The sequence below is a fragment of the Ambystoma mexicanum genome, chromosome 9 (assembly GCF_040938575.1).
Source record: "Ambystoma mexicanum isolate Mex_15411 chromosome 9, UKY_AmexF1_1, whole genome shotgun sequence".
Lineage (NCBI taxonomy): Eukaryota > Metazoa > Chordata > Amphibia > Caudata > Ambystomatidae > Ambystoma > Ambystoma mexicanum.
In genome coordinates this window covers 539,181,477-539,204,901 of record NC_090931.1, presented here as the reverse complement: position 1 = coordinate 539,204,901, position 23,425 = coordinate 539,181,477, and the positions used below count along the sequence as shown (strand labels likewise).

Sequence of the window (23,425 nt, the reverse complement as noted above, 5' to 3'; positions counted from 1 at the left end):
CAAAGTGCCAGGGAGAGGAACACCAGATTGAGTGCATCACTTTTAATTCCTGACTCGAGCGTCCGGATGATCGTCCGGACTTCCCTGAAGCAGAACTGACCAAGCCTCAGCCACCTCAAGAGTGCTGGACCCCATATGCGAGGAAAGTCTGAAGTGTTATCCGTAAACTGTGGTGTTGATATTTGCTATCGACCCAATGAGCTGAAACCACAAAGTTCCGTTGAATTGAAGTTTGATCTTTGCTGCTGCCGACCTTATTGTGTTGCATGAGTACCCAGAAGTCCTCTCTCTTGTCCCCACGACAGGCACAGGTACTACAGGATCTGTAGAGTCACACAGGAGCAGAAGCCAGCTGGAACCATTTCTTCTATCCAAAGGTACTGTAAACCTAAGAGGACTTGCCTCTTGTTGTGTAGCCTTACTTGTTCAGTTGAGACTTGTCTTGGTTGCCATTGCAGAGTTGCTTGCATCTTTGCGCCTCACAACCATTCCAGCTTGTGGCCCTTTAAGTGAATCTTATTTCTACAAACTTTTCTAAAAACATTGTGCAAGACTTTTACTTATCTGCAAAGATCTTCAGCTCACCTAGACTTTTTCTAACTAACATTGACTGTCCGACTCCCTGATAGACTATCTACCTCTGACTTGGTGCTTTTGCCTTTCCGCCAGGAAAGGGTTCATTTACTTTGCATTGGAAGGTTTAAAAAGTACTTGCCCGTTTATGAATTATTTGTTAACCTTTGTTGTATTCCTCTGTCTAATCCTTTGCACCCCAAACTGAGTATTGCTGTAAATGTACCAGTAATAAATCAATGTCCAGTGTCCTTGCTATTTAAGTAACCTGAGGGTGTAGGAAGTGTCTGTGTGCCATCCCCAATGGGTATCATCTGATTTAGAGAAACAGTGTGTTTTGAAGTGTATTATAATTGTTACATGTTTTGCCACCTTCTGACGGCTTATTGAATTGACTGCTAAATAACCACAGTGTGCTACGACTGCTAAAAACCCACAGTGAGCACCGCACACCATGGGTAAAAATGAGCAGTGCTCAGATACCTGAGGGTTCGTAGCACTATATAAATGCTAAATTATTATTATTATTAACGGAATAACTGTTTAATCAAAAAACCTTGAATTTAAGTGTTTATTTGAGGAACTGTCACGGTGAATCTCTGTGGTACAACCCTACTGCTCACATTGACCCTTCTTTAGATGAGCCTGGCTGCTCAGCCACTCTACCAACCTGTGTAGTACAGACTTGTACCAAAGTTTGGGTTCCAGTTGCCAGGAGGTCAAGGTTGCTGTAGTCTGCCAAAGGATCCTACACACAATCTTGTTAACGGATTTCCTGTCTGGTGTTCCCATGCTGGACATCTGCAGGGCTACTACGTGGAGGTCTAAGCACACTGCCACAAGATTCTACTGCGTTGACAGGGATTGCAAAGGGGAATCCAGGGTCGGCCAAGCAGTGCTACTCGACCTGTTCCCTTGAAGGTGAACCTGTGAGGAGGTAAGAGTACTTGCTTCTGTTGGGCTTTGCCACCTCCAAAGACTGGATGAGGGGTGGGGGGGGGGGGAGGGTGTTTATCTGTACTTCTGCCATCTATATGGCAGAGTAGAAGCACAGAGCACCCCAGCCAAGATTCTCAAAGTGGTAGCAATGGACAAGCAATCGAGGTTTAAACTCTCAGGTAATGTGGGTTGGTTCTTAAGTACAGTGTAGTCTCTCAACCCCCACAAAGGAATGTCCACACACTGTTAGTTATAACACAGTTCTTTATAGAACTAAGGTTCAGAATATATACACGATCAATAACACATTCTGTAGTCTGGCAGTTCTAATATGATTAAAATGTACAATGTCTATGCGGTACCACAGTTAACTCTTGATTTCTTTAACATGCACCAACTGCTGACAGTTCAAATGGCATACACATTAAATAGTAAGTGAATCAACAATAGACATGGGAAGGAAGACCAGTTGGGTTAAATAAATGGCAGAATACTTCGTCTACCAAAGAGTTCTGTGTTCCCCCCACCTGGGCAACCTGTACATAAACTGTATTAACAAGCCCAGTCCATATATGTTTAATATAGTATTGTCCTTCCAAAATGTTCTACTACCCTGATGTACCAGAGTTTTAGCAGAGTTTTTCGATGATTCGTCGACGGTTCCCTCTTGAGTGGACTTCCATTAAGCATCCCTTGGAATTTATCCTGTAGAAATGCAATTGCAAAGTGAACATTGAAGATTGTTATTTTTGCTCCTGAAGAGGAGAATCAACTCTCAAAAAGCATTGAGCTCTTCTTTACACTGAAGAATTACACAGAGGAATTTATTGCATGCACTTCTTACCAATTGTTATTATTTTTGTGTACATTGTTGAACAAAATTCATTTTGAACTGTAATAAAATGTGATGTATGTAACACTTGAGATTATACTGAGTTGATCAGTCACTTATGTGTACACTAAACATCGTACATATGAAACACATGATTTGATATTGTGTAAAGTTTAGTTGTGGAAAAATATCTTAGTAATACATTGCTTGAAAATACATTGAGTCCTAAATATTGACTGAATTGGCTTTCAGTATTTAGAGGTGTGCATGGGACGGGAGTGTCCATAAGTTATTGAGACCTAGTTGCTGTATAGTTTATGTAGTGACTTTTGATTCCAGAGCCACACATTTCTCCCATGCACCCTTAGCGTGCTTAAGTCTTCCCTGTTGGGAATTGAGTTCCTTGTACTTTAACCTTTACTTTTGTTAACAAAATGTGGTGTTCTTAGCCACTTTACAGTGTTTTCTATTGTGAGATCAACTCTGCAAAAAGCAGCTACTTCAAGTCTCAAGTGAGATGATGCAAGATACAGACAAGGGGTAAATACCCTGTAGTCAGGGCACTACCTTAAATTTGAAGAAGAGGATCCAGCTGGCTTCTGTTTTGGTTGCAGTCTTTCAGATCCAGGGCCTCTGTCATGGGGACAAGAGGGAGGACGTCTGGAGGACTCCAGCACTGCAGTTTGAAGGTTTTCGGCGGCTACTGGCTCTTTTCAGTTCAGCGGCACTTCACAGTTGCAGCTACCGGTAAATAGCACCACTGCGGATGTTGGACACTTGATGTGCTTCCCTTGCTTTCGGAGTAAAGCACTGGTGAAGTGGCTTGGGTTGTCCTGCTTCGGGAGGGTCCTCAGGATCTTCCTGGAGCTCTGGTCCAGCTTAAAGGCGATGAGCTCGACTACGGATTTCTCGACCCCTGGCAATCGGTTTCAGCAGCAGCAAAGTAGTACACCTAGTTTGGGAAGGGCCTCCAGCAAAGTTTGTTTTGCGGTTAGTTGGTCCCACCAACCCAAGAGAAGAATTTGTCCATTCCGGGGCTTCTCTAGTCTATTCGGAATTGGAGTTTCAGCACTGCAGCAGGGCTTCACTGGGCAATTCAATGGTCCAGGAGGATGCAGCAAGCTTCTCTTTGCGATTCCTTCCTTGGATGTTTTGTCCAGCCGTTGACTCTGCCTTCAGTCCAAGAAACCTCGCCTTTCATGCAGGTTTCTCCCATTAGTGCAGAGCGTAGCTGTCAGTCACACCGCAAGCGGTCCTGCAAGGACACCCAGCCAGCCAATCGGCACTGGGTGCATTCAGGTTACCAAGGAGACTAAGGACAGGGAGTTTGAGGCACCTCCCTCGCTTCCTGCCCTGCCAGACACACTAGATTCAGAGGCGGTTTCAGTGCTGAAGCCCACCAAAGGCAAAACAAACAAGAGTTAAACCTGGTTTGACGCGCAGAGAAACTCAAGACCTCATAAGCAAGAAATGTCGATAAAGGACGACCTGGGCCATTTTGACAAAATGGGCACCCATGGGTGTACTACTGCAGCTGAGGATTAAGCCTTCAGTAGAAACGCACAATTGTAGGAAAATTAAACCACTGCCATCAGCCATTAAAAGTTGTGAAGGTAACATAAAACATGTTGAGTAAGTAGGAAAAGGGACTACTAAGTAACCCCCAGCAATCCCCATAAAATGGGGTGTGCTGGACCTACATCGGAAAAAGTTAAGTAAAGTCAATTTCACTTTACTACTCTTGGGAACAGTAGTTCACCCAAGAGAAGGTAATTAAACCTTATGAGAAATCAAAGGACTTCTCTGTGACACTGCACTGAAGGTGCTGTGTGTCACAATACAAATGTAGATGCCTATGGAGTTTGTCAGATTCAAAAAACAAAGAAACAGTGTCTAAATCAGATCAAAAATACATGAGTGAGAAAAAGGTCTTGCTCTCTCCAGGATAAAGATTAAGTTCCAAAGTCCAGCAAAAGGGCTGGGGGTCTCTAAGGTTGAAGGGAATTAGCACAGAAATGAGAATTCCCCCTAACCGTGAGTACCACAAACAATCCAACAGCCATTTCTACAAGCCCCACATAGTAATATCCATCGGTGCTATTGAAGGTGCGATCAAAATCTTTCTGTAATGAGCTCATCAGGGATCAAGAAATTTACAAGAGGAAAGGAGAATCATTCTTGTAGCATTTCACTTAGCACAAAGTCTTAAGATATGTAGCTTTACTTCCTTGGCAAGTAGTCATGATAAGCTGCTGATAACAGACTAATGGTGTAGAGCCTGCATTGCTGCAAACTGTTTGGACAGTATTTCTGAAGTCCGATGAGGGGCTTCGTAAAAACATTCAACTGAGACAGTACAAGACTCCACTCTTAGTAGGCTGTACCACCTGAGTATATGGTGACGTAGACGGAGCAGCCAGGCATACCTTAGCGGAAGAGAGGGCTGTAGAATCAGTGAAAAGAAATTGTAGTGCACATATGGTCCAAAGAGAAACTGTTTTGTAAAAAAAATAATTATTTATTTAAATACATGTAGGCCCAGCTACATCTTGAGGGAAATACCATCACAGAACATATAATGTTAAAGGATATTTGTACCATGCACTATCACCACTGTTGTGGTCCCCTGTCACTCTGGCGGCACTGAAAAGGGAAGGGGGTTGAGTTATTGGGAACGAGTGGGAAAAGTGCATGAGAGCAGTGATGTCATAGGCAGCCTCAGCCCGGTTAACAGTTTGCTGGGCTTTGGGTGCTTTCTGGTTTTTGCGGTTTGTTGTGCTATAGGGTTGTTTGGTTAGAGTATGAGAAGTGCATGCAGATGGGTGAAATTGTTAGTGGGTTGTTGGCGTCGCTTTTTTAGAAGTGATGTGCTAAATTTCCACGTTCTTTCTAGATGTGCCGTGTGAATATCTCTGCATTTCGATCTAGATCCGGTACTGGCGGATATTCATATTCCTTTCTATATATGACGCCCACCAATGTTCACAACTGTATCCAAATGTGGCACTGGCCCACTTTTGAAAATTTTGTCCATATGTGAAGCAAGCTAGTCTTCACAATTCTAACTAAATCTGGCCTCAATAGTATTCCCGATGGACTCAAGATGTGGCATTGGCTAACAATCGCTAATCTATCGAGATGTAGCACTGGCCGACATTTACAATCCTATCTAGTTGTGACAGAGGCTATTTTTCACCATCTTATCCAATTCGTGATTCTGTCGAAGTGTGGTACTTTGTATCAATCACAATTTTATCTAGATGCGATTCAGGCTAATGTTAATGATTTCATCTGATTATGGCACATGTTATCATTCACAATTCCATCTAAGTGTGGCGCATGGTAATCACATTTCGAATGGATTGTGTCCTCCAACGTATTCCACATCTTTGACATGTAATGTCCACAGCTGTGCTACTTCGGAATTACTTTTGGCAGAGGGCGACCTGCATCGCTGGTGCTGGGTCGATGTCCCTCAAGGGCGACATCACCGGATGTTATAAAGAGGACGCACAGCGTCCGTAGCCTCGGATCGTTTTTTTCCGGGAACGTGTTTGCTTCGAGAACTGGGCGTGCCTCGTGTATTCTTCGTGAATGTCTTCATCTACCCCTCTGACTGGGCGATCTAGCTTTAAGATTTGCCGGGACTGTAAGTCTAAGATGTTGATTATGGACCCGCACTGCATTTGTTTGTCATGACAGCGACAACTGTTCGAAATGCCAGTCGCTGACTGCTAAGGTCTTGCGGGAGCGTAAGAGGAAGTTACAGATGGTTTGGGGAACTAAACTCAGTAAGTTTTGAAAATCTGCGAAAGGAATGTCCACCGACGTTTCGAGGGGTGACTCTCCTCGTCGGAAGGAGTCCTGGGGATCTCGATCCCCGAGTGGGTCCCGCCACTCGTCCTCGTCTTGGCACTCCCGGAAGCGGTGTCACCGGTCGCCTTCCCCGTCCTTGTCGGATTATGGCGCCGTGAAGAAAGTGGCTTGTCCCACTAAGTCTCCGACTCCGGAGGAATGGGAGGCCTTCAGCGAAGCATATACTGGGTATTTCTTTTCAATCCCAGGCAACAGTTCCCTACGAGACTTCGGAAGACGCTGGCAGGGAATGGTCTCGGTCCGAGGCTCGCTCACCTTCGGGCCGGGGTGTCCTGCATAATTATCATCGGGAACTTTTGCGTTCCCGTTCGGACAAGGCTCCGGTTGATCACCAGAGATGTGCTAGATCCGTGCTCGGTCTTCGTCCCCGGCGAAACAGCAGAAATCTGTTAAGTGCTCGAGGTCGGCGTTGACTCAGTCGGCGCTGTGTCCGTCGGATACAGACGTCTAAGCTTTGCCTTCTCACCAGCCCTTGGTGCCGTCGGTGACACCAAAGCGATCAGTGCCCTCGATGACTTTGGGGCCCTTTGGCTGGAATTTGCAGATGAAGGTCCCTTGTACTGTGGATCCTCCAAGAAAGGCTAATGCAAGTCTGTGAAGCCTGTTAAGGAATCAGACCCACTTTTGTCCCTAGTCAGGAGTTCTTTCTTCCTCTGGATGATAACTGAGGAGGTGGAGAGGTCAGATTTGGAATTTGACCCGGTTGAGCCTGATGTGGCTTCTGTCTTTTCTGGGGACAGCCAGTTGGAAGAGTTGCACCAATCACTCCATCATGCCAGTGGCTTGGACACATATCCTGAGGTGGAGTTTGGCAGGTTTGAGCCTAGGGCTCATGCAGCGTCCCCTGATCGGCGACTGATGGCTAGGGTTACTGAGTATCTTGGTTGGTCTAGTCCTCCAGATGCATTTGTTCAGGATCACTTGACTGATATTTTGGATCAAGGTTCGTCCACTGACCCGGTGTTATTTTTTCATATGACTTTGCAAAAAAGGGTGACAACTGCTTGCCAGACCCCAGAGTCTCTTCCGGCGGTTAACAAGTCGTTAACTAAAAAATACTGCCCTTCCACTAGCGACCCCCAGCTACCTATCCACTCACCCCACTCCTGAGAGTTTGGTGGTTAAGGCGGCTAAGGCCACCTCGAGGCGGGCTGCGTACCCTACCATCCCTGCTGATGGGGACGACGAGCGCTTCGATGGTTGGGCGCGCAAGGTGTCTGCGGGCAGTATGGCGCTGAAGTCGGCCAACTCCACTTGTGCTTTAGCAAGTTTTCACACACACTGTGGAATTGTCTCTGTAGCGGCTGAGCATATTATCGAGGGGGAAGAAAGGGATGGGTTCCTTGCTTTCGTGCCGGATGGCAAGGATGCCATGTGTGAATCCCTTCAGTCTGGGTTGGACACGGCCGACAGTGTTAGCCGGTCCATGGCTGCGAGCACGGTTATAAGCAGGTTTTTTTTTTTAAACTGTTGATCATTTTCATTAACACTCAACGCAGTAAAGCCAGTGCAGACAGAAAGAACACTGAAACGATAAGTACAATACATTTCCCACTTCCCAACTCTGGGGCAACAGGCCCCCCCCGCCCAACATCCATCCCACCCCCATCCAGGTTGTGTATTCACATAGCAATAAGGTGCCTAGATACGCCTGACACTGCATAAGAGTCTTGTCCTTTAAAGGTCCAATACTAGAAAAAGGTAATGCACCAACATATATTCCGAACGAGGCAAGAATCTCAAATGGACTCTAGGATCAGTGATTACTGACGGGCCACAGTAGTAAGGCCCACATTGTCCCGTGACACAGAAACCGTCTCCCCACTGGGGTCACGGGACATGTAACTCCTAAAAGCCTGCCAATAGTCCTTGGGCCTACTATTAACTGGAAGCGTTTGATTGTATTGAGTCTCCCTCCTTTCACACATCGACATAAAATTAACCCACTGATGCAAAGACGGAGCAGAGGTTGCCCTCACCTTTGTGCCACTAATAGCCTAGCTACTACCGAGGCCATCCCTATCGGGCGCTTATCACTATATGCTTACACTTCCACCCATGCCAACACCCAGGTTTCCGGAGTAAAGGGGATTGGGGCCTCCACCATCTGCTCAATTACTCCCGCAACGGCCCTCCATAAGGGCTGAATGAGTGATCAGGACCAAGCTACGTGATAAAAGTCCGCCGGGGACTGTTTGCATCTCTTACAGTTCGGGGGTTTAAGAGGAAATAATTTATGTAGAGCAAAGGGAGAATAGTACAACTGATGTAGGTATTTAAAATGAGTCAAGCGGAGCCTATTCTTCGTGAAAATCAGTCTGCTCTGTGCCAGTTTGAACCCCCATTGAGCCTCAGTCAAGGGGCGCGCCATGCTGTCTTCCCATTTAACCCTGTACGAGACCGAAGGGGGGGGGACCCCAGCGACCGAGCTAGGACGTACAGGGAGGAGATCACTTTCCCAGCGGAGGTCGGGGCTACAACAAACTCCAATATTGGAGAGATCTCAGGGGCGTTGGGGAAGTCGGGCCACTGCGATTTCAATACCTCCCGGAGGCGGAAATATAGCAAGAGGGTAACCAGAGTCCAGTCACCCCTAGTCTTAAGTTCCTCCCAAGTTAAAAATTTACCTTGGGGTGCCATATCTCCTAGTGTGTGGATATGCAAAGATTGAAAGTGCCGTATATAAAGATGTGCTCATATGAAAGGGGATCCCTCTAACCCGGTGTATTTCCAACATGGAGTACCATGGGCCCCTCCCAATCCACTTTGCAAGCTGATCCCGAGCCCTAAGCGTGTTCTCCAGGGGTTGGCCCTCACCCTTCAAATGACGCTCCCGGGCGGCCCAGAGTAGACCTCGAAGATCGTCAGTCTGGGCGATCAATCTTTCAAGCAGCGAGTGCAGTGAATCGGACGTCAGGGACCACCACCAAAGTGAGTATTGGATCTGGGCGACCAAGTAGTAAAGAAAGAGATTGGGAACCTCAAGCCCCCCATGGGCGTAAGGGCCACACAGTGTACGCAAGGAGATACGAGATTGCCTCACTGCCCAAATCAGTCTGGCCATCAGGGATTTTAAGCGGCGCCAAAAGGGAGCTGGGGGCCAAACAGGGACATTGTTAAAGATATATAATAGCTTGGCTAAAATGACCATTTTAGCCAAAGAAATACGGGCCACCTGGGGGAGGGGTAGCCGTACCCATATGTCGACCCTGTGTTCCAATTGTTGCAGGGCAGCAACGTAATTTTCTTCATACAATAGAGTGGGGGAGGTAGACGCTCTTATACCCAAGTAGCGGATTCCCTGAGGTCTCCAAGCGAAGGCCTCGCCCACATCCTGCGGGGCAACCCCCGGCGTAAGCGGAAGCACTTTGGATTCAGACCAGTTTATTTGTAAGCCGACAAGGAGCCAAATGCAGTGATCTCCACCATCACCCGTTGCAGATTGGTTCATGGGTGTTTAATATGTAACAGCATGTCGTCCGCGTAGAGGGAGATGATAGAGACATGGGTATGTATAGTGACCCCACAATGAGAATGATACTCTCTCAGAGCACAAGACACTGGCTCAATGGCCAGGGCAAACAAGAGGGGAGAAAAGGGATAACCCTGCCTGGTGCCCCTAGTCGGATAAATGGGGTTGGACTGGATACCATTTGTATACACCAGCGCCCGTGGGGCTGAGTAAAGAAGATGAATCCACTGAAGAAACACGGTGCCCAAGCGGCGGAGGACCTCGAACAGAAAAGGCCATTCAACCAAGTCGAACACCTTCTCCGCATCCAAGGCCACCACCGCAATGGGGACACATCGGTTCACGTTGTACATTAGAGTGAATAATCTCCGTAGATTATTCTGGGTAGAACGCCCGGGAATAAAACCGGCTTGATCGGGGAGGAATAGTGCGGGCATATGGGGAAGAAGCCGCTCCGTGAGCAACTTTGCGAAGATCTTATTATCGGTATTTATTAACGACAAAGGAGGATATGAGGAGCACTTTTTAGGGTCTTTGTTGGGTTTAAGTAGTACTGTGATCAGTGCAATTCGGGTAGGTTCCGGCAGTACTCCTGAGGATGCCGCTTCCTTGAACATGGTGCATAAATGCAGAACCAGCAAGTCTGGGAAGGCCTTGTATAACACCGTTGTTATCCCGTCTGTGCCCAGGGCTTTACCGTTGGGAAGGAATTCTATCACTTTGTGAAGTTCCTCCTCAGTGGGAGGATCGTTAAGAAGTGCCCCAACCTCTGAATCCAGCCAACCTAGCGCCACCCTATCCAGATAATGAGTAATGTCATCATGCCCAGCAGAGCTATGAGCAGTGTACAGCTGTTCATAATATTGATGAAATATCTCGTTGATCTTCGTCGTGTCCCTGGTGGTCTCACCCCCTGGAGGCTCCACCTCAAGAATGGGTTCCAAATGTCTCTCCTGCCCAATAGCCCAAGCAAGGGTTCTGCTCGGGCGATCCCCCCTCCCCATATCTCGCCGCTGCAACCAGGTCACCCAAAACTCACTCCTCCCCATCCATTAGTGAACGAAACTCCCGTCTGCCTTAAGCTCGGCCTGCAGAGCTGGGGCATTCGCCCCCTACCCCCCCCCCCTCCCTCCGAAGGAGCTCCAAGCTTTTTCTTTCTTTCTCTTTCAGAGCGATAGCTCTGCGAATACCTTTCAGGACCCCCCCCCCCTCCCCCTCTTGTGACATAAACCACCCTCGCAGAAACACCTTAAAAGCCTCCCATACAACCCCGGGGCTAGAGACAGATGCCACATTCTGCTGAAAAAACTCTGCAATGGCCTGGTGCAGATCTTCCTGGAACGCCGAGTCCTCCAAAGCCTGGGACCGGAACCTCCACCGCAGCTGTCGAAGATGAGATGGGGGTCCCCTGAATTTCACAAGCACTGGAGAATGATCGGACAGGGTGCGGGGGAAGAATCGCCGCCCCATCCGCCACGCGAGCCAACTCTAGGGCCATATAGATAGTTCCTGGAGGAACTCCTGTGTACACTAGAATGGAACGTGTATTCTCGGGTAGCTGGGTGATGTTGTCTCCAAATATCGAATAAAGCGTAATCTGACGCAATGGATTGCCATTTTTGTGCCACACGCGAAGGCTGTTTCTGGGTCAACGTGGATCTATCCAATGTGGAAGTAAGGGCAAAGTTAAAGTCCTCCACCCAAACCACCTCGTATCCAGGGAAGGTATGCAGGTGCTGCGAATATGCTTGGTAAAAAACTCGAGAGTCGTAGTTAGGGCCATCAACATTTACAAATAAAATGGACCACGATGCGATTTCCCCAGCCACAAGTATAAATCGCCCCTCACCGTCCGACACCTGTTTATGAAATTTAAATTCCAAGCAGCGATGTAAGTATATTGCGACCCCCCGGGAATGAGAAGAGTAAGAGGACCCATACCTGTGGACACCCCAACCGTGCAGGGCCTGGAGTTTGTAATCTTTCCCCAGATGCGTCTCTTGAATACATAGGACATTTACCTGGTGATTCCGCACATAATTAGAGATAAGACGCACCTTTTTGCATTAGTAAAGCCCCGAATGTTCCAGGTAAGCAAAATTATGTCAGAGTTAACAGGAGCGCCCGCTCCCGTTGAGGCCGTCATGTTATGGCTGATTCAACACAACACAGAGTGATCAAAGCCACAGTATTATCAAATGGACCAGGGCTGTGGGAATACATCATCAGAGCAAGATGCGAATTGAACAGTTCGGACCCAGAGAGAGAGACCCACCCACCCCACCTCTTTGACCCAGCAAAAACCACAGAAATGCAACTAATCCCATCCACCCCCCACCCACGCCAGAAACGACAACCTACCGGCCACCAAAACCCACCCTCCACCCCCCCCTCCCACAAACATAACTCTGTCCCCCAAAAGAGTGCCGCTTGGCAGTGGGGTAAGCCGGCGGCCGCTGTGCCTCCCAATAGCGAGAGGCTCGGGAACTAAATATAATATTTGGCTTGATGCAGCTGATCATAGGAAGGAGTAAACCCATGTCCGATTGAACATGAGGAATTCAGAGGTTGAGGACCGGGACCCGGCCCTCAGCGTATAGAGGGTACAAGCCCCTCAGGGACAGTTAAGGAGATTGAGCAGTTAAAGATCCTGAGGTTGGAATCTCCATGGCGAACCTCTCAGCTGACTCAGAGGGCGTGAAGAATAAGGTTTTCCCTTCGTATTCCACTCTGAGTTAGCCAGATACATCATTGAATACAGTACATTTTTTCTTTTTTAAGGCATTCTTTGCCGACAAAGGATTTCCGTAATTCTTGTACATGTTGACTGAAATCTGGGAACAGTCTGATGGTCGCTGAACCCCATCTCAGGGAGCCTTTAGCCCGTGCTGCGCGAAGCAATATATCACAATAATTAAAGATGCAGGCGATTATAGCACTCTCAGGAGCCCCTGAAGGAGGTGTAGCCGCCATGGCTCTATGGGCCCGCTCCACCATGAACATGTCTGTAACCGGGGGATTATCCAATACTTCCCTGAGTAGCTTCTCCACAAATGCCTCCATATTGTCTATTGGTGTGGATTCTGCAACCCTAGTAATCCTGATGTTATTTCTTATCGATCTACTTCTCCAAATCGTCATTCTTGGCGGCCACCTTTTTGACTGCCTGCTGTAGAGAGGCCACCTCCCTCTGCAATCATATCCTCCCCAGCACCAATCCGCTGCTCTGCCTTGGACACCCTGCCACAGTTTATCGATTTGGATTGCTGAGACATCCACTTTGCAAGTGAGAGCATCTATTTTCGCTCCCAGACTATCCGTGATAACTTTTAGTGCCAATAAAGTCTGATGAAGCACAGAAATGTCTAATTGAGAGGAACTAGAGCTGTTCCCCTGCTGCCGAGGGTCGGAGCGGGCAAATTGGTCCAACTTTGATTGTCTCTTCTGGTTCCCCATGCCTCCAACGCCCCCCCTCAAGATGATTACGCATTGGCTGGATGCAGGGGAAGGGGTGGGGGGGGTCCAGAGCCCCCCGCTAAGAACCAAGAGGCTGGGAGCAGTGGCAGCACCCAGCAGCAGACCAACTCAATCAATAGCGGCCTCGACGTCCTGTCCAGTACACCACGATGCACAAGGCAAGGCGGGGGCCACCCCTATCAGCCAGCCACCAACCTCACTGTATGCCGCTAGTAAGTCTCAGCCAAGACCCCTGGGCGCCCCCACCACCAAGGTAACCCCAAGGAAAACAGTGGAGCTCGCCACACACCCCGCCCCTCCCCGGCGGCCACCACGACCCGCCGCCCAGCCGAGGACTGTAGAGCAGGGGGCAGGAGACCGCAGCGTGCGAAGTAATCCGGATACAGTCCAGGCAAGCAGGCCCAATATAGCACCAGTAGCGAGTCAATAGAGTGTGTTACAGGGTGCCCTCCCGCCCGGGCCACAAGATCACGCCCACCTGAAGATTGCTCGCCAGGTATCACCCAGACTTTATAGCTCGGGAAATGGGGAGTCCTGTATTAGTCATTTCCATGGTAAGGACAATATATCCGAGCATGGGTCTGCTTGCTGGTGCTTCAGATTTCTGTGTGAGACTGTTGTCCTCAATCTTCTTGATTATCTCATGCAAAGGTTCTTATGGGCTGACCCCTCTTTGGTGCAGTGCCATACACCATAGATGTTTAATATGGACTAGCATGCATGAGATCCCTTGGACTCTTCCAGTATAACTGCCAGCATTACGCGGGAGGCAAGAGCAAAGAAACGAGCCGCGTGTTCCCCCAGGGGAGCACCAATCTCTCGCCCCCAGCCCAGACTCGACCGCCAGTTTATAATGCAGCGGGGAACCCGCACTTCTCGCTTCAACCACCTCCGCAGGGGGGGGGGGAGCCCAACCCGGGCAGCCGCCGCCAAACCGACACTCCAGGTCCGCTCACCCAAGATCAGCCCGCCTCCGCAGGGCCCCCCCGACCCAAGCCTGGAGCGAAGACGGGACCCCTACACGCCGATGTGCGCTCCCAAACAGTCAGCAACGCAGTCCCGCACCGAGGCACACGGAACAGGAGCCCAACAGTCACACGCGAACGGGAGCCCACACCGATTCCCCGGCGTGCTGGGCCAGCACAACGGTGGTCTTTTCGAGCAGGCTGCCAATGGGGGGAGGGGAGGGATCGCCACCACAGTCTACCGGGCCAGGCGATAAACCGTCCCTGTGCCACCGCACTCTCCAGTAGATGCAGCAGGCACTCCGAAGTCTGCAACCAAGCCGCACACAGCCCGCCACACCGCCAAAACGGTGAAATGATGGATCTTCCCCGAGCCTCTGCCGGAGCGCACTCAGGCAGCGGCCATTTCGCAAGCCGCGCAACACTGCCCCCCCCCCCCCATGGTTATAAGCAGGTTTGCGTGGTTGCGGAAGTCAGGTTTTGCTCCAGATGTACAGGCCCGTCTTCTGAAAATGCCCTTTGATGACTCATTTGTCAGCAAGGCTGACGAGAGCCTTGAGAGGTTGCAGACCTCCAAAGCTGCTGCTAAATCTTTGAGTGCAGCAGTGCGTCAACCTTTGCCTTTTTGTCCTAGGGGACAACAGTGGAGGGGTGGTTCCTTTCGTTACTACTCCTTTGGTAGGACGAGAGGAGCCAGCAACCAAAGGGGTCAACGAAGTAGTACCCATGGTGGTCGGGGAAGTAGAGGTGGCAAAGCCGCTCGAGCAGCAGCCTCTTTGCCTTCCGTCGCTGCTACAGCCGCTCCAAAACAACTGAGGCCATGTTCTATTGTTCGCCGGTGGCAAGCAGACTTGCTCAGCATCTCACAATGGTGAGCTATTACTTCGGATGCATGGGTCCTGGAGACAATAGCCCACGGCTACTGCCTGCCCTTCCTACAGCAGCCTCACGACAATCTACCGGGGAGTCTCTTTGAAGCTTCTGGATCCGCTCCTTGTGCAGGAAGTCTTAACTCTGCTCGAGAAAAGCACCATAAAACTAGTGCCTGTAGCGGAGAGGAACAAGGGATGTTTTCCCCATATGTTTTTATTCCAAAGAAAGACAGGGGACAGAGACCCATCTTGGACTTGCGTTGGCTGAACAAGTTCTTCCAGAAGAACAAGTTCAAGATGGTCACTCTTTCGCAGGTCCTTCAGGCTCTTCGACTTCAAGATTGATTGGTGTCTCTGGACCTACAGGATGCTTACTTTCATGTGCCTATTCATCCAAAGCACCGAAAGTACCTGAGGTTTGAGGTTGGCGACTCGAACTTTGTTTCGGGTCCTGCCATTAAGATTGACCTCCGCCTGAGGGTCTTCACCAAGCTAATGATGGTGGTAGCGTATCTCAGGCGGGGGCTGGGGCGGGAGAGGGTTCACGTCTACCCCTAACTGGACGACTGGCTGATCAAGCTCTGGATCATCTGTCTCACCTGCCGCTCCCTCCACAAGCTGGGCGTCTCCCTCAATTTCAAGAAGTTGCACTTGACACCTTCCCAACAGCTCCAGTACATCGGGGCAATGTTGGACACGTCCTTGGGGGAAGTGTTCGCCTCCCAAGGTGAGGGCTCATCACATTGTACAGATGGTGGACACATTTCAACATGCCCAGAGTCTTTGGGCTTTCGTATTCTTAAGGTTGCTCGGCCTCATGCCATCCTGCATTTTTCTGGTGCCAGAGGCCAGACTGCGAATGAGATCCTTGCAATTGGTCCTCAAGATGCATTGGTCCCCAATTCTCAGGCAAGATGTCGGATACCGTTCAGGTTTCACTCTCGGTCTCTCAGGATCTTCTGTCGTGGGCCAACAAAGGGAATCTGATGAAGGGGGAGCCATTTTGCCAACCTTGGCCGGGGGTGACTGTGGTGACGGACGCTTCCCTCACAGGATGGTGAGCTCATGCCGACGATCTGACCGCCAGCGGTCGTTAGTCTGTCGGAGTCCAGACTCTACATCAACCTGTTGAAGCGGAGGGCCATCAGACTGGCCCTGAAGGCTTTTCTGACATCTGTGCGAGGGAAGTGTCCTGATCATGATGGACAGCACAGTGGTCATGTATTACCTCAACAAAAAGGGGGGGGAGACTCACTCCCGTTGTGCCGAGAGGCAATGCAGCTCTGGTTCTGGGCAATCCAGCAAGGAGTTCTGGCAATCCAGCAATGAATTTCACTCTTGGCAGTTCATATGGCCGGAGAGGAGAATGCGGCGGCGGAGACTCTGAGCAGGCGTAGCACGATCTCGCACGAGTGGGAGTTGGCTCAGGAAGTCCTTCTGGAGATCTTTGCCCTTTAGAGAACCCCACAAGTGGATCTGTTCGCGACCAGTGACAACTGGAAGTGCGAGAGATTCTGCTCAAGCGAATTACCTCCGAGAGGAGCCTTGGGGGTCGCATTAGTTATGGATTGGTCATTCCTACTCCTTTATGCGTTTCCTCCGGTCCCCGTCATTCCTCATGTACTAAGGAGGTTGCAGAGGTTCGGATCTCACATGATCCTCATTGCTCTGGATTGGCCAGGAGAGCGTGGTACCCAGACCTTCTAGAAATGTCATCTGTCCCCCACGCCGTTTCCCTACCGAGAGGATCCTCTCTCTCGTGGGTGTGGGGGTTGGTGGCAGTCTGGTCGGGGGAGTGGGCGGTCGGGGGCAGAGAGCTATGGTCAGGGTCGGGGGTCAGGGGTGGGGGTGGTCGGGTCGGGGGGTGGGGGTGGTCGGGTCGGGGGTCAGGGGTGGTCGGGTCGGGGTTCTCCATCCAGAGGTCAACTCTCTCACACTTGGTTTCTGGAAGGTTGAGATAAAAGGATTGGGACCTCCTGGATGAGGTGATGGAGGTGTTGCTGTACTGTTGGCGCAAGTTTTGCGACTGGTGCAGAGGACACAATGTCGATCCTTTTCAGTGTTCCATTCCCATAGTTCTCTTTCTTTGGCCCACAGGGGTCTGCAAGTAGGTACCATTAAAGGTTACCCGGTGGCGCTGTCTATCTTCAAGCGCTCGTCTGAAGAATGTTCTTATTTTAAGAATCCTTTGATTTGCCAATTTCTTAAAGGGCTCACTAATGTGTTCCCACCGTCTCCGTTTCAGGTACCGGTTTGGGATTTGAGTTTGGTCTTGAAATTCCTGATGGGTGCTCCTTTTGAACCTTTGCACTCTTGTCCTTTGAGACTGTTGTCTTTCAAGAGGTTTTTCTTGGTTGCGGTTACAATCACTCGCAGAGTGAATTGCAGGCACTTTCATCTAATCCACCCTTTACTGTGTTCCACAAGATAGGGTTGTACTGAGGGTACATCCATCTTTGCTACCTAAGGTAGTGCCTGAATTTCTGAAGTGGTACTTCCTGCTTTCTGTCGTCCTCTTCATCCTGGTAAGGAAGAGGAGTGACTCCATCGGTTGAGCCCTAGGAGAGATCAGAGTTTTTATATTTCTAGTATGTCCAGGGTCAGAGTGGATGACTAACTCTTTGTTGGGTGCACTGGACACCGATTGGGCCAGGCTTTTACCAAACAGACCTTGTCCAGGTGGATTATCCTCACCATTACTGAATGTTACATATTGGCGGGCAACGACCCTCTTGAGGGTTTGTGGGCTCACTCCACTAGGGGAGTGGCTACTTCCATTGCCCTGCAGCAGAGAGTTCCTATTAGGAATATTTGTGACGCAGCTACATGGGCTTCTATCCACACTTTTGTCAAACAGTACTCCCTGGATATGCTCCATGGTCAAGATATGGCTTTTGGTAAAGCAGTCCTTTATTCTGCCATCTGATTGGGTATTCTAAATTCTTCTCCCTCCTCCATTTTCTGTTACTGCTTTGGGAGTCTGTCAAAGATGTGGAATCCGTTAGAGGACACAATCCATTCAAAGAAAAAGTTACTTACCTTTGTGGTATCATGCTTTCGACTGGATGTTCCTCCAACGTATTCCACAGCGCCCTCCCGGCCTGCCCCTCTGGAGAATTTCCTATGCTATTGCAGCTTGTGCTCACTCGTGTGCAGTCAAGCAGGCATTGTGTATGAGCAGGCCACACGTTATGGGGGAAAAACATAAACTGAGGCTACGGGCGCCGTACATCCTATTTATAACATCCGGTGACGTTGCCCTCACTGGAGGCCTTCGTGGATCATTGATACGATGCCAGCGACACAGGACGCCCTCTGCCGAAAAGTTTCCGAAGTAGCACAGCTGTGGACATTACATGTCAGATGTGGAATACGTCGGATGAAAAGAACGTTACCAGATAAGGTATGTAACTTGTTCTTCTATCTGGATGCGACTGGCTAGTGTTCACCATTCCATATAGGTGAACATAAACAATTTATCTAGATGCGTTTCAGGCTAATGTTCACTATTTCATTTAAGTTTGGCACATGCTAGCAATCACGATTCCAGCTAAGTGTGGTACCTGCTGACATTCATAATCCGATCTAGATGCGATACAGACTAGTGTTTACCATTCCATCTAAGTTTGGTAAATGCTAGTATTCACAATTCTATCTAATGTGGTACTTGCTAACATTGACAAATCCCATGCAAGTGTGGAACATGCACGAATGTCTAGATGCGACACAATGGCAAAATCACAATCCTGTCTCGTAGATGTAGGGTGATGGTCACAATCCTATCCACGTATAAGTGTTATAAGTGATGTTTGCCTGGTAGTCTTTGTTTTTGGTAAGGTACTGTAGAGTGGCATGGCTTTCGGGAGTAGAGTGATTGCTTTACTCCCCACCTATGCCACACTTAAATTTTTTTTAAGTTGACGGCTGGCTTCCCCTGCTGATAGCTGCAGACACTCTCTGGAGCCTCCTATGTTGGAGCCGCACTTTGCCTTGGGGCCCTGCGCCGCAGGGGCTGCATGGGCAGAGGGCTGCCCTGGGAAAGTCCAGGATAAAGGGAGGTGAACCAATCTGGGTGCGGGGGATGGAGCGGGTGGCACAATCAAGCAGGGGGAAGCCTGGACAGCGAGTCTTGACCCGCGGGGGTTGTGCTGACAAAAAGCTCCATGATGGGGGAAATATAAGGGGGCAGAGGGACCATCGGACCAAGGCTCACCTGATTCCCAGAGTTGAAATGGCACAGGGCGCTGGGGTGCACAGGGTTAGGCCCTTGTAGTGAAAGGGGCCCCTAGGGGTCCCTCGCGTTATGGAAACAAGGCAAGTCACCACACACGATAGATACGACAGACACGAGGTTGCATTTCCAAAGCTAGGGTTTATTGCAAAGCAAATAGTCTCAGTTGGCCAACTCGGTCTCACGCCCTGCGACGTGCATCTCTAGACCTCGAGGGACGCAAGAGAGCGAATTACGTACATCAGTTACATATATACAAAATGCATATCGTACAATCAGCTGTGACATGTTTAACACCGCCCTTTATTGGGTTTCTTTGAGCTCGGTTTGATGGACAATTTCGACGAATATGACACTTTCAAATATATATTCTAGTAGCAATATGCAACCTTGCAAGTGTAGAGACATCTTTTCTTTGTTGAACAGAACACAGTGCTCCTGTTCTTGTAAGCGAGCTACATACTGGGGAAGAGTCACATTCCAGACCTTGATATCTATGAGGTGCTATTCGTGTCCAGGGAGCCGACACGCTCTACAGGGCTCAGGAAAGGGGGGCCGTAACAAGAGCATAATTCAAGCCTTTAGCTGCTTTATTCTAACATATTCTACCATATAACGAGACTGGCTGGCAGCTGTGAAATAATTAAATGCCCTGAGGCTCTCCTTCAAGGCAACATTCGGGAGTTAGCCGGGCATTCCTCTCCAGAGCTGCCTACGTTGTTTGAACAAACTCCTTATTAGCCTTGCGCTTTCACGTTCAGACAACAATGTTAACAGTCGAGCAGAGTAAGCAAAAATGTGCGGCGAAGCAGTTTGAACAGAAAGCAATGAGCAATCGGAGAACAAAATGGTGATCCTTGTTACATCAAAATGGCCGTTTATTGGTCAAACTCAGAAACCTGGATTTCTATCGTTATGTACATGAGATGGTTGGTCTTCAGCCACCAAAATACGTTTGCCGTCAATCGTGAGAGGTGTCCATTTTTCTAGACCGACAGTAGCACCCTTGGAGGTTGCATGGGTCTAGGGGACTAGGTCCCCAGCTGTTCACAGCAGCCCAATCAACGGGAAGGTGGGCGTGATGGAGGATGGAATAGAAGGATGGCTGCCGGGGTGCAGGTGGGCGCGCAAGGCACACAACAGCCTTTCCTCTGCCTTTGTGGAGTAATGGAGGTCGCGTTTTCCAACCACTTTATAAAAAACACAACACTATCCTTTAAAGTACACAGACCTTATTTAGAAAATTATTTCTTGTTAAGTCAGACCTTGGCATACACTTTTAGAATATGGCAAACCTATTCATGGGGAGTAAAACCAGAAATGACGGTTATATTACTTTCTGTAATACAAGGGTAGTAGACTCTGTAATTTATGCAGTGACACTCAGTTGAGGAATCACATAATCAACCCACCATGTTAACCAGGATACATTTCTGAATAGTGCAACACAGATTCAAGGAACAGTCTATACCTATAACTACTTCGAGGATAACGGTTCTTCTAGGTGAGTAAGACCTTTTGGTGTCATTTACAATTAGTTGCTTTTCAACTCAGTGGAACAGTCGAAGATGATAAAGAACTCTTTACACTAATTTAGGATGCACCAGGCAGACCAATGTCAGCTACACCTAAAGAACACTTTTCACGAATGGCACATAGCTATTCTAGGCAGGCAAAACTAATTTTAATATACTATTACAGTTGCTTTTCCGATCTGTGGACCACAGATTCAGGTAAGCAATAACTCTAACTTCTTTTAGGATTACAGCTACCTCAAGCTATGTAAAATCTATAAACTCTAAAAAGGAGATATCGGCAAATTAAAGTTATGTATAGACCGAAGTAGAAACAAGACTGATCGTTCCAAGGCAAAGCACTGTCAAATCAAGCGAGATAATGAGTGAAAATATACGAATTACAATTTCTACAGTGTGTTTTAATCAGTTATGCAACAAATGTGTAACAACTTTGCCAAAACGTGTTTCAACCCTTCCTGGGCCTTTTTCAAGGCAAGGCTGAATAGATAAATACATGATACAGTTGAAAAATATAATGAAAATATGGCAAACATTGGTTATAACAGTAAGAGGACAAACATATGATAATTTTACATTGCAAAAGGAAATAAGGGAAACGGAGGAAAAAGTACCCATGTTACATACACCATAGTATACATATCAATAGAGTACCAATTGTTAAAATAAGCATTGACAAGTTTGGAAATGAAAAAACCAAAAGGGGAAACAGAAAAACAATGTGGGGAAACAGAAAAGGAAAACAAAGGGAAAAACAAATAGATACCAATTATTAATGCATATACCACTACTGGGTACATATTCATTGTGCTAGGCAAACCAAAGTTGGAGTGCCAATAATTATATGCAAAAAAAAAACCTATCCATATACAAGTGGAGAAAACTAATTTAAGAGGCATTTAGCACAATTATTAGAAGTCCTGATTCACACATAGTGAAGAGGCCCCTGAGGGACCCTCGGATGTGGAAACAAGGCACAATCACCACACACGGACTGATACGCCAGACATGAGGTTGTATTCCCAAAATCTAGGGTTTATTGCAAAACAAATGGTCCCAGTTGGCCAAATGTCCCACGCCCCGCGACGTGTGTCTAACAGACCTCGGGGGACACAACAGAGTGAAAATTGTGCATCAGTTACATATATACAAAATGAGCATCTTACAATCGGTAATGACACGTTCGATGACACCCCTAATTCATTCCCTTTGCATTGGAGGCGATGATTGACCATCGTGACGAATAGGACACCTAGACCACCTTATTTAGTAACAGCTGGCAATCCCGAATTTACAGACACCATTCTTTATTTAAGAGAACACAGCACTTTTGTTTTCATGGGCAAGCTGTGCGTAGGGAACTGGCACATTCCAGGCCTCACTATCTCCTGGTTTCGATTCACGCTCTAGAGGTCAGCTTGCTCTCTGGGGCTTCACAGTGCACAAAGAGGGGGGCCGTAAAGAAGAACATAATTCAAACCTTTTAATATTAGTTTTGTACATTGCTATTATTTTTAGGAGACTTGCTGGCATCCGTGTACTGATTAATATGCCTTGCTCCCTGCCTTCAAGGATATGTGAGGGAGGGAACCGGGCATTTCTGTCTGGCTCTCCAGCGTAATGTTTCAACATGTTTTTAGTAACCTTGGACCATTGAAGCGAAATAATATCTACAACAAAGCAGTTTAACATGAGGCAAAGTGGCATTGTTAGAGAAAGCAGAGAGAAAACAAAATGGTGATTCTGGTAATCTTAAAATGGCCGCACTCTAGTTGAGCTAATAGCTACGTAATGACTAATGAGCATATATTCGTAACACTTTAAGTGAGGCGGTTGCTCTTCGGCCAACCAATTATCATATATTACCTTCCGTCCGAGGGGTGTCCAGTTTTTCTAGACTGACAATAGGGTAAAGAGAAACCAAAAAAAAAAAGATGCATTGTACATCATGGTACCAGACTCAGTTCTTACAGAATTGGTTATTGTCTGTCCTCAATGTAAGAAGTGCCACGACCAGACCTCCCTGACATATAGAATCAAACTGAAAATATAAGTACAAAGGTTTTTTGAAAGAAAAGCTGGTTGTATTGTTGAAAGGCTCTTAGAAGATTGAGAGTTGTTAATAAACAAACCCAATGTAATTTAGACTCTAATGATTGTAATGATGATTAAGAAAATCTCCCCCAGGGTCACTGTAGCACCACAAACAGGTGCCCCCTTACAGAATACCCATTCTAAGGTGCCGTTTGCGGATCACCAGTTATGCAGGTATAAAGAAAGTATGTTAGGGGTAAAGCATACCTCTAGTATGAGAAATAGTAATAATTTAATCCTAAAATTCACTGGTTATGTTCGACCAAAAGCGGGTCGATAGTTGCAATGAGAACAGACACTCCCTAGAAGGTGGGGAAAATTAGATACATTTGGAATCTTGAAAAGTGCAGTACATGTTCGCTACTATTTAAACTATATCACGTGATGGATAAAAAAATAAGGGAGTACCATGACAACAAGGGAAAAACGTATCCTCCAAACCGGAGCTTCTATGCTGTTTGTCCTGATGCAGATACCAAAAAGGAGGATATTATGTTAGTGAGGTTCTGTGAATAAAACGTTAAATGCAAAACCATTCAAAAAGTGCCTGAAAAGTAAG

The 23,425-nt window shown here is 47.9% G+C and overlaps 1 protein-coding gene across 1 annotated transcript in view; it reads left to right on the top strand.

The window, feature by feature from the left end:
* MED13 (mediator complex subunit 13) overlaps nucleotides 1-23,425 on the top strand; it is a 1,760,496-nt gene that overhangs the window by 955,941 nt on the left and 781,130 nt on the right. The window lies entirely within an intron of this gene.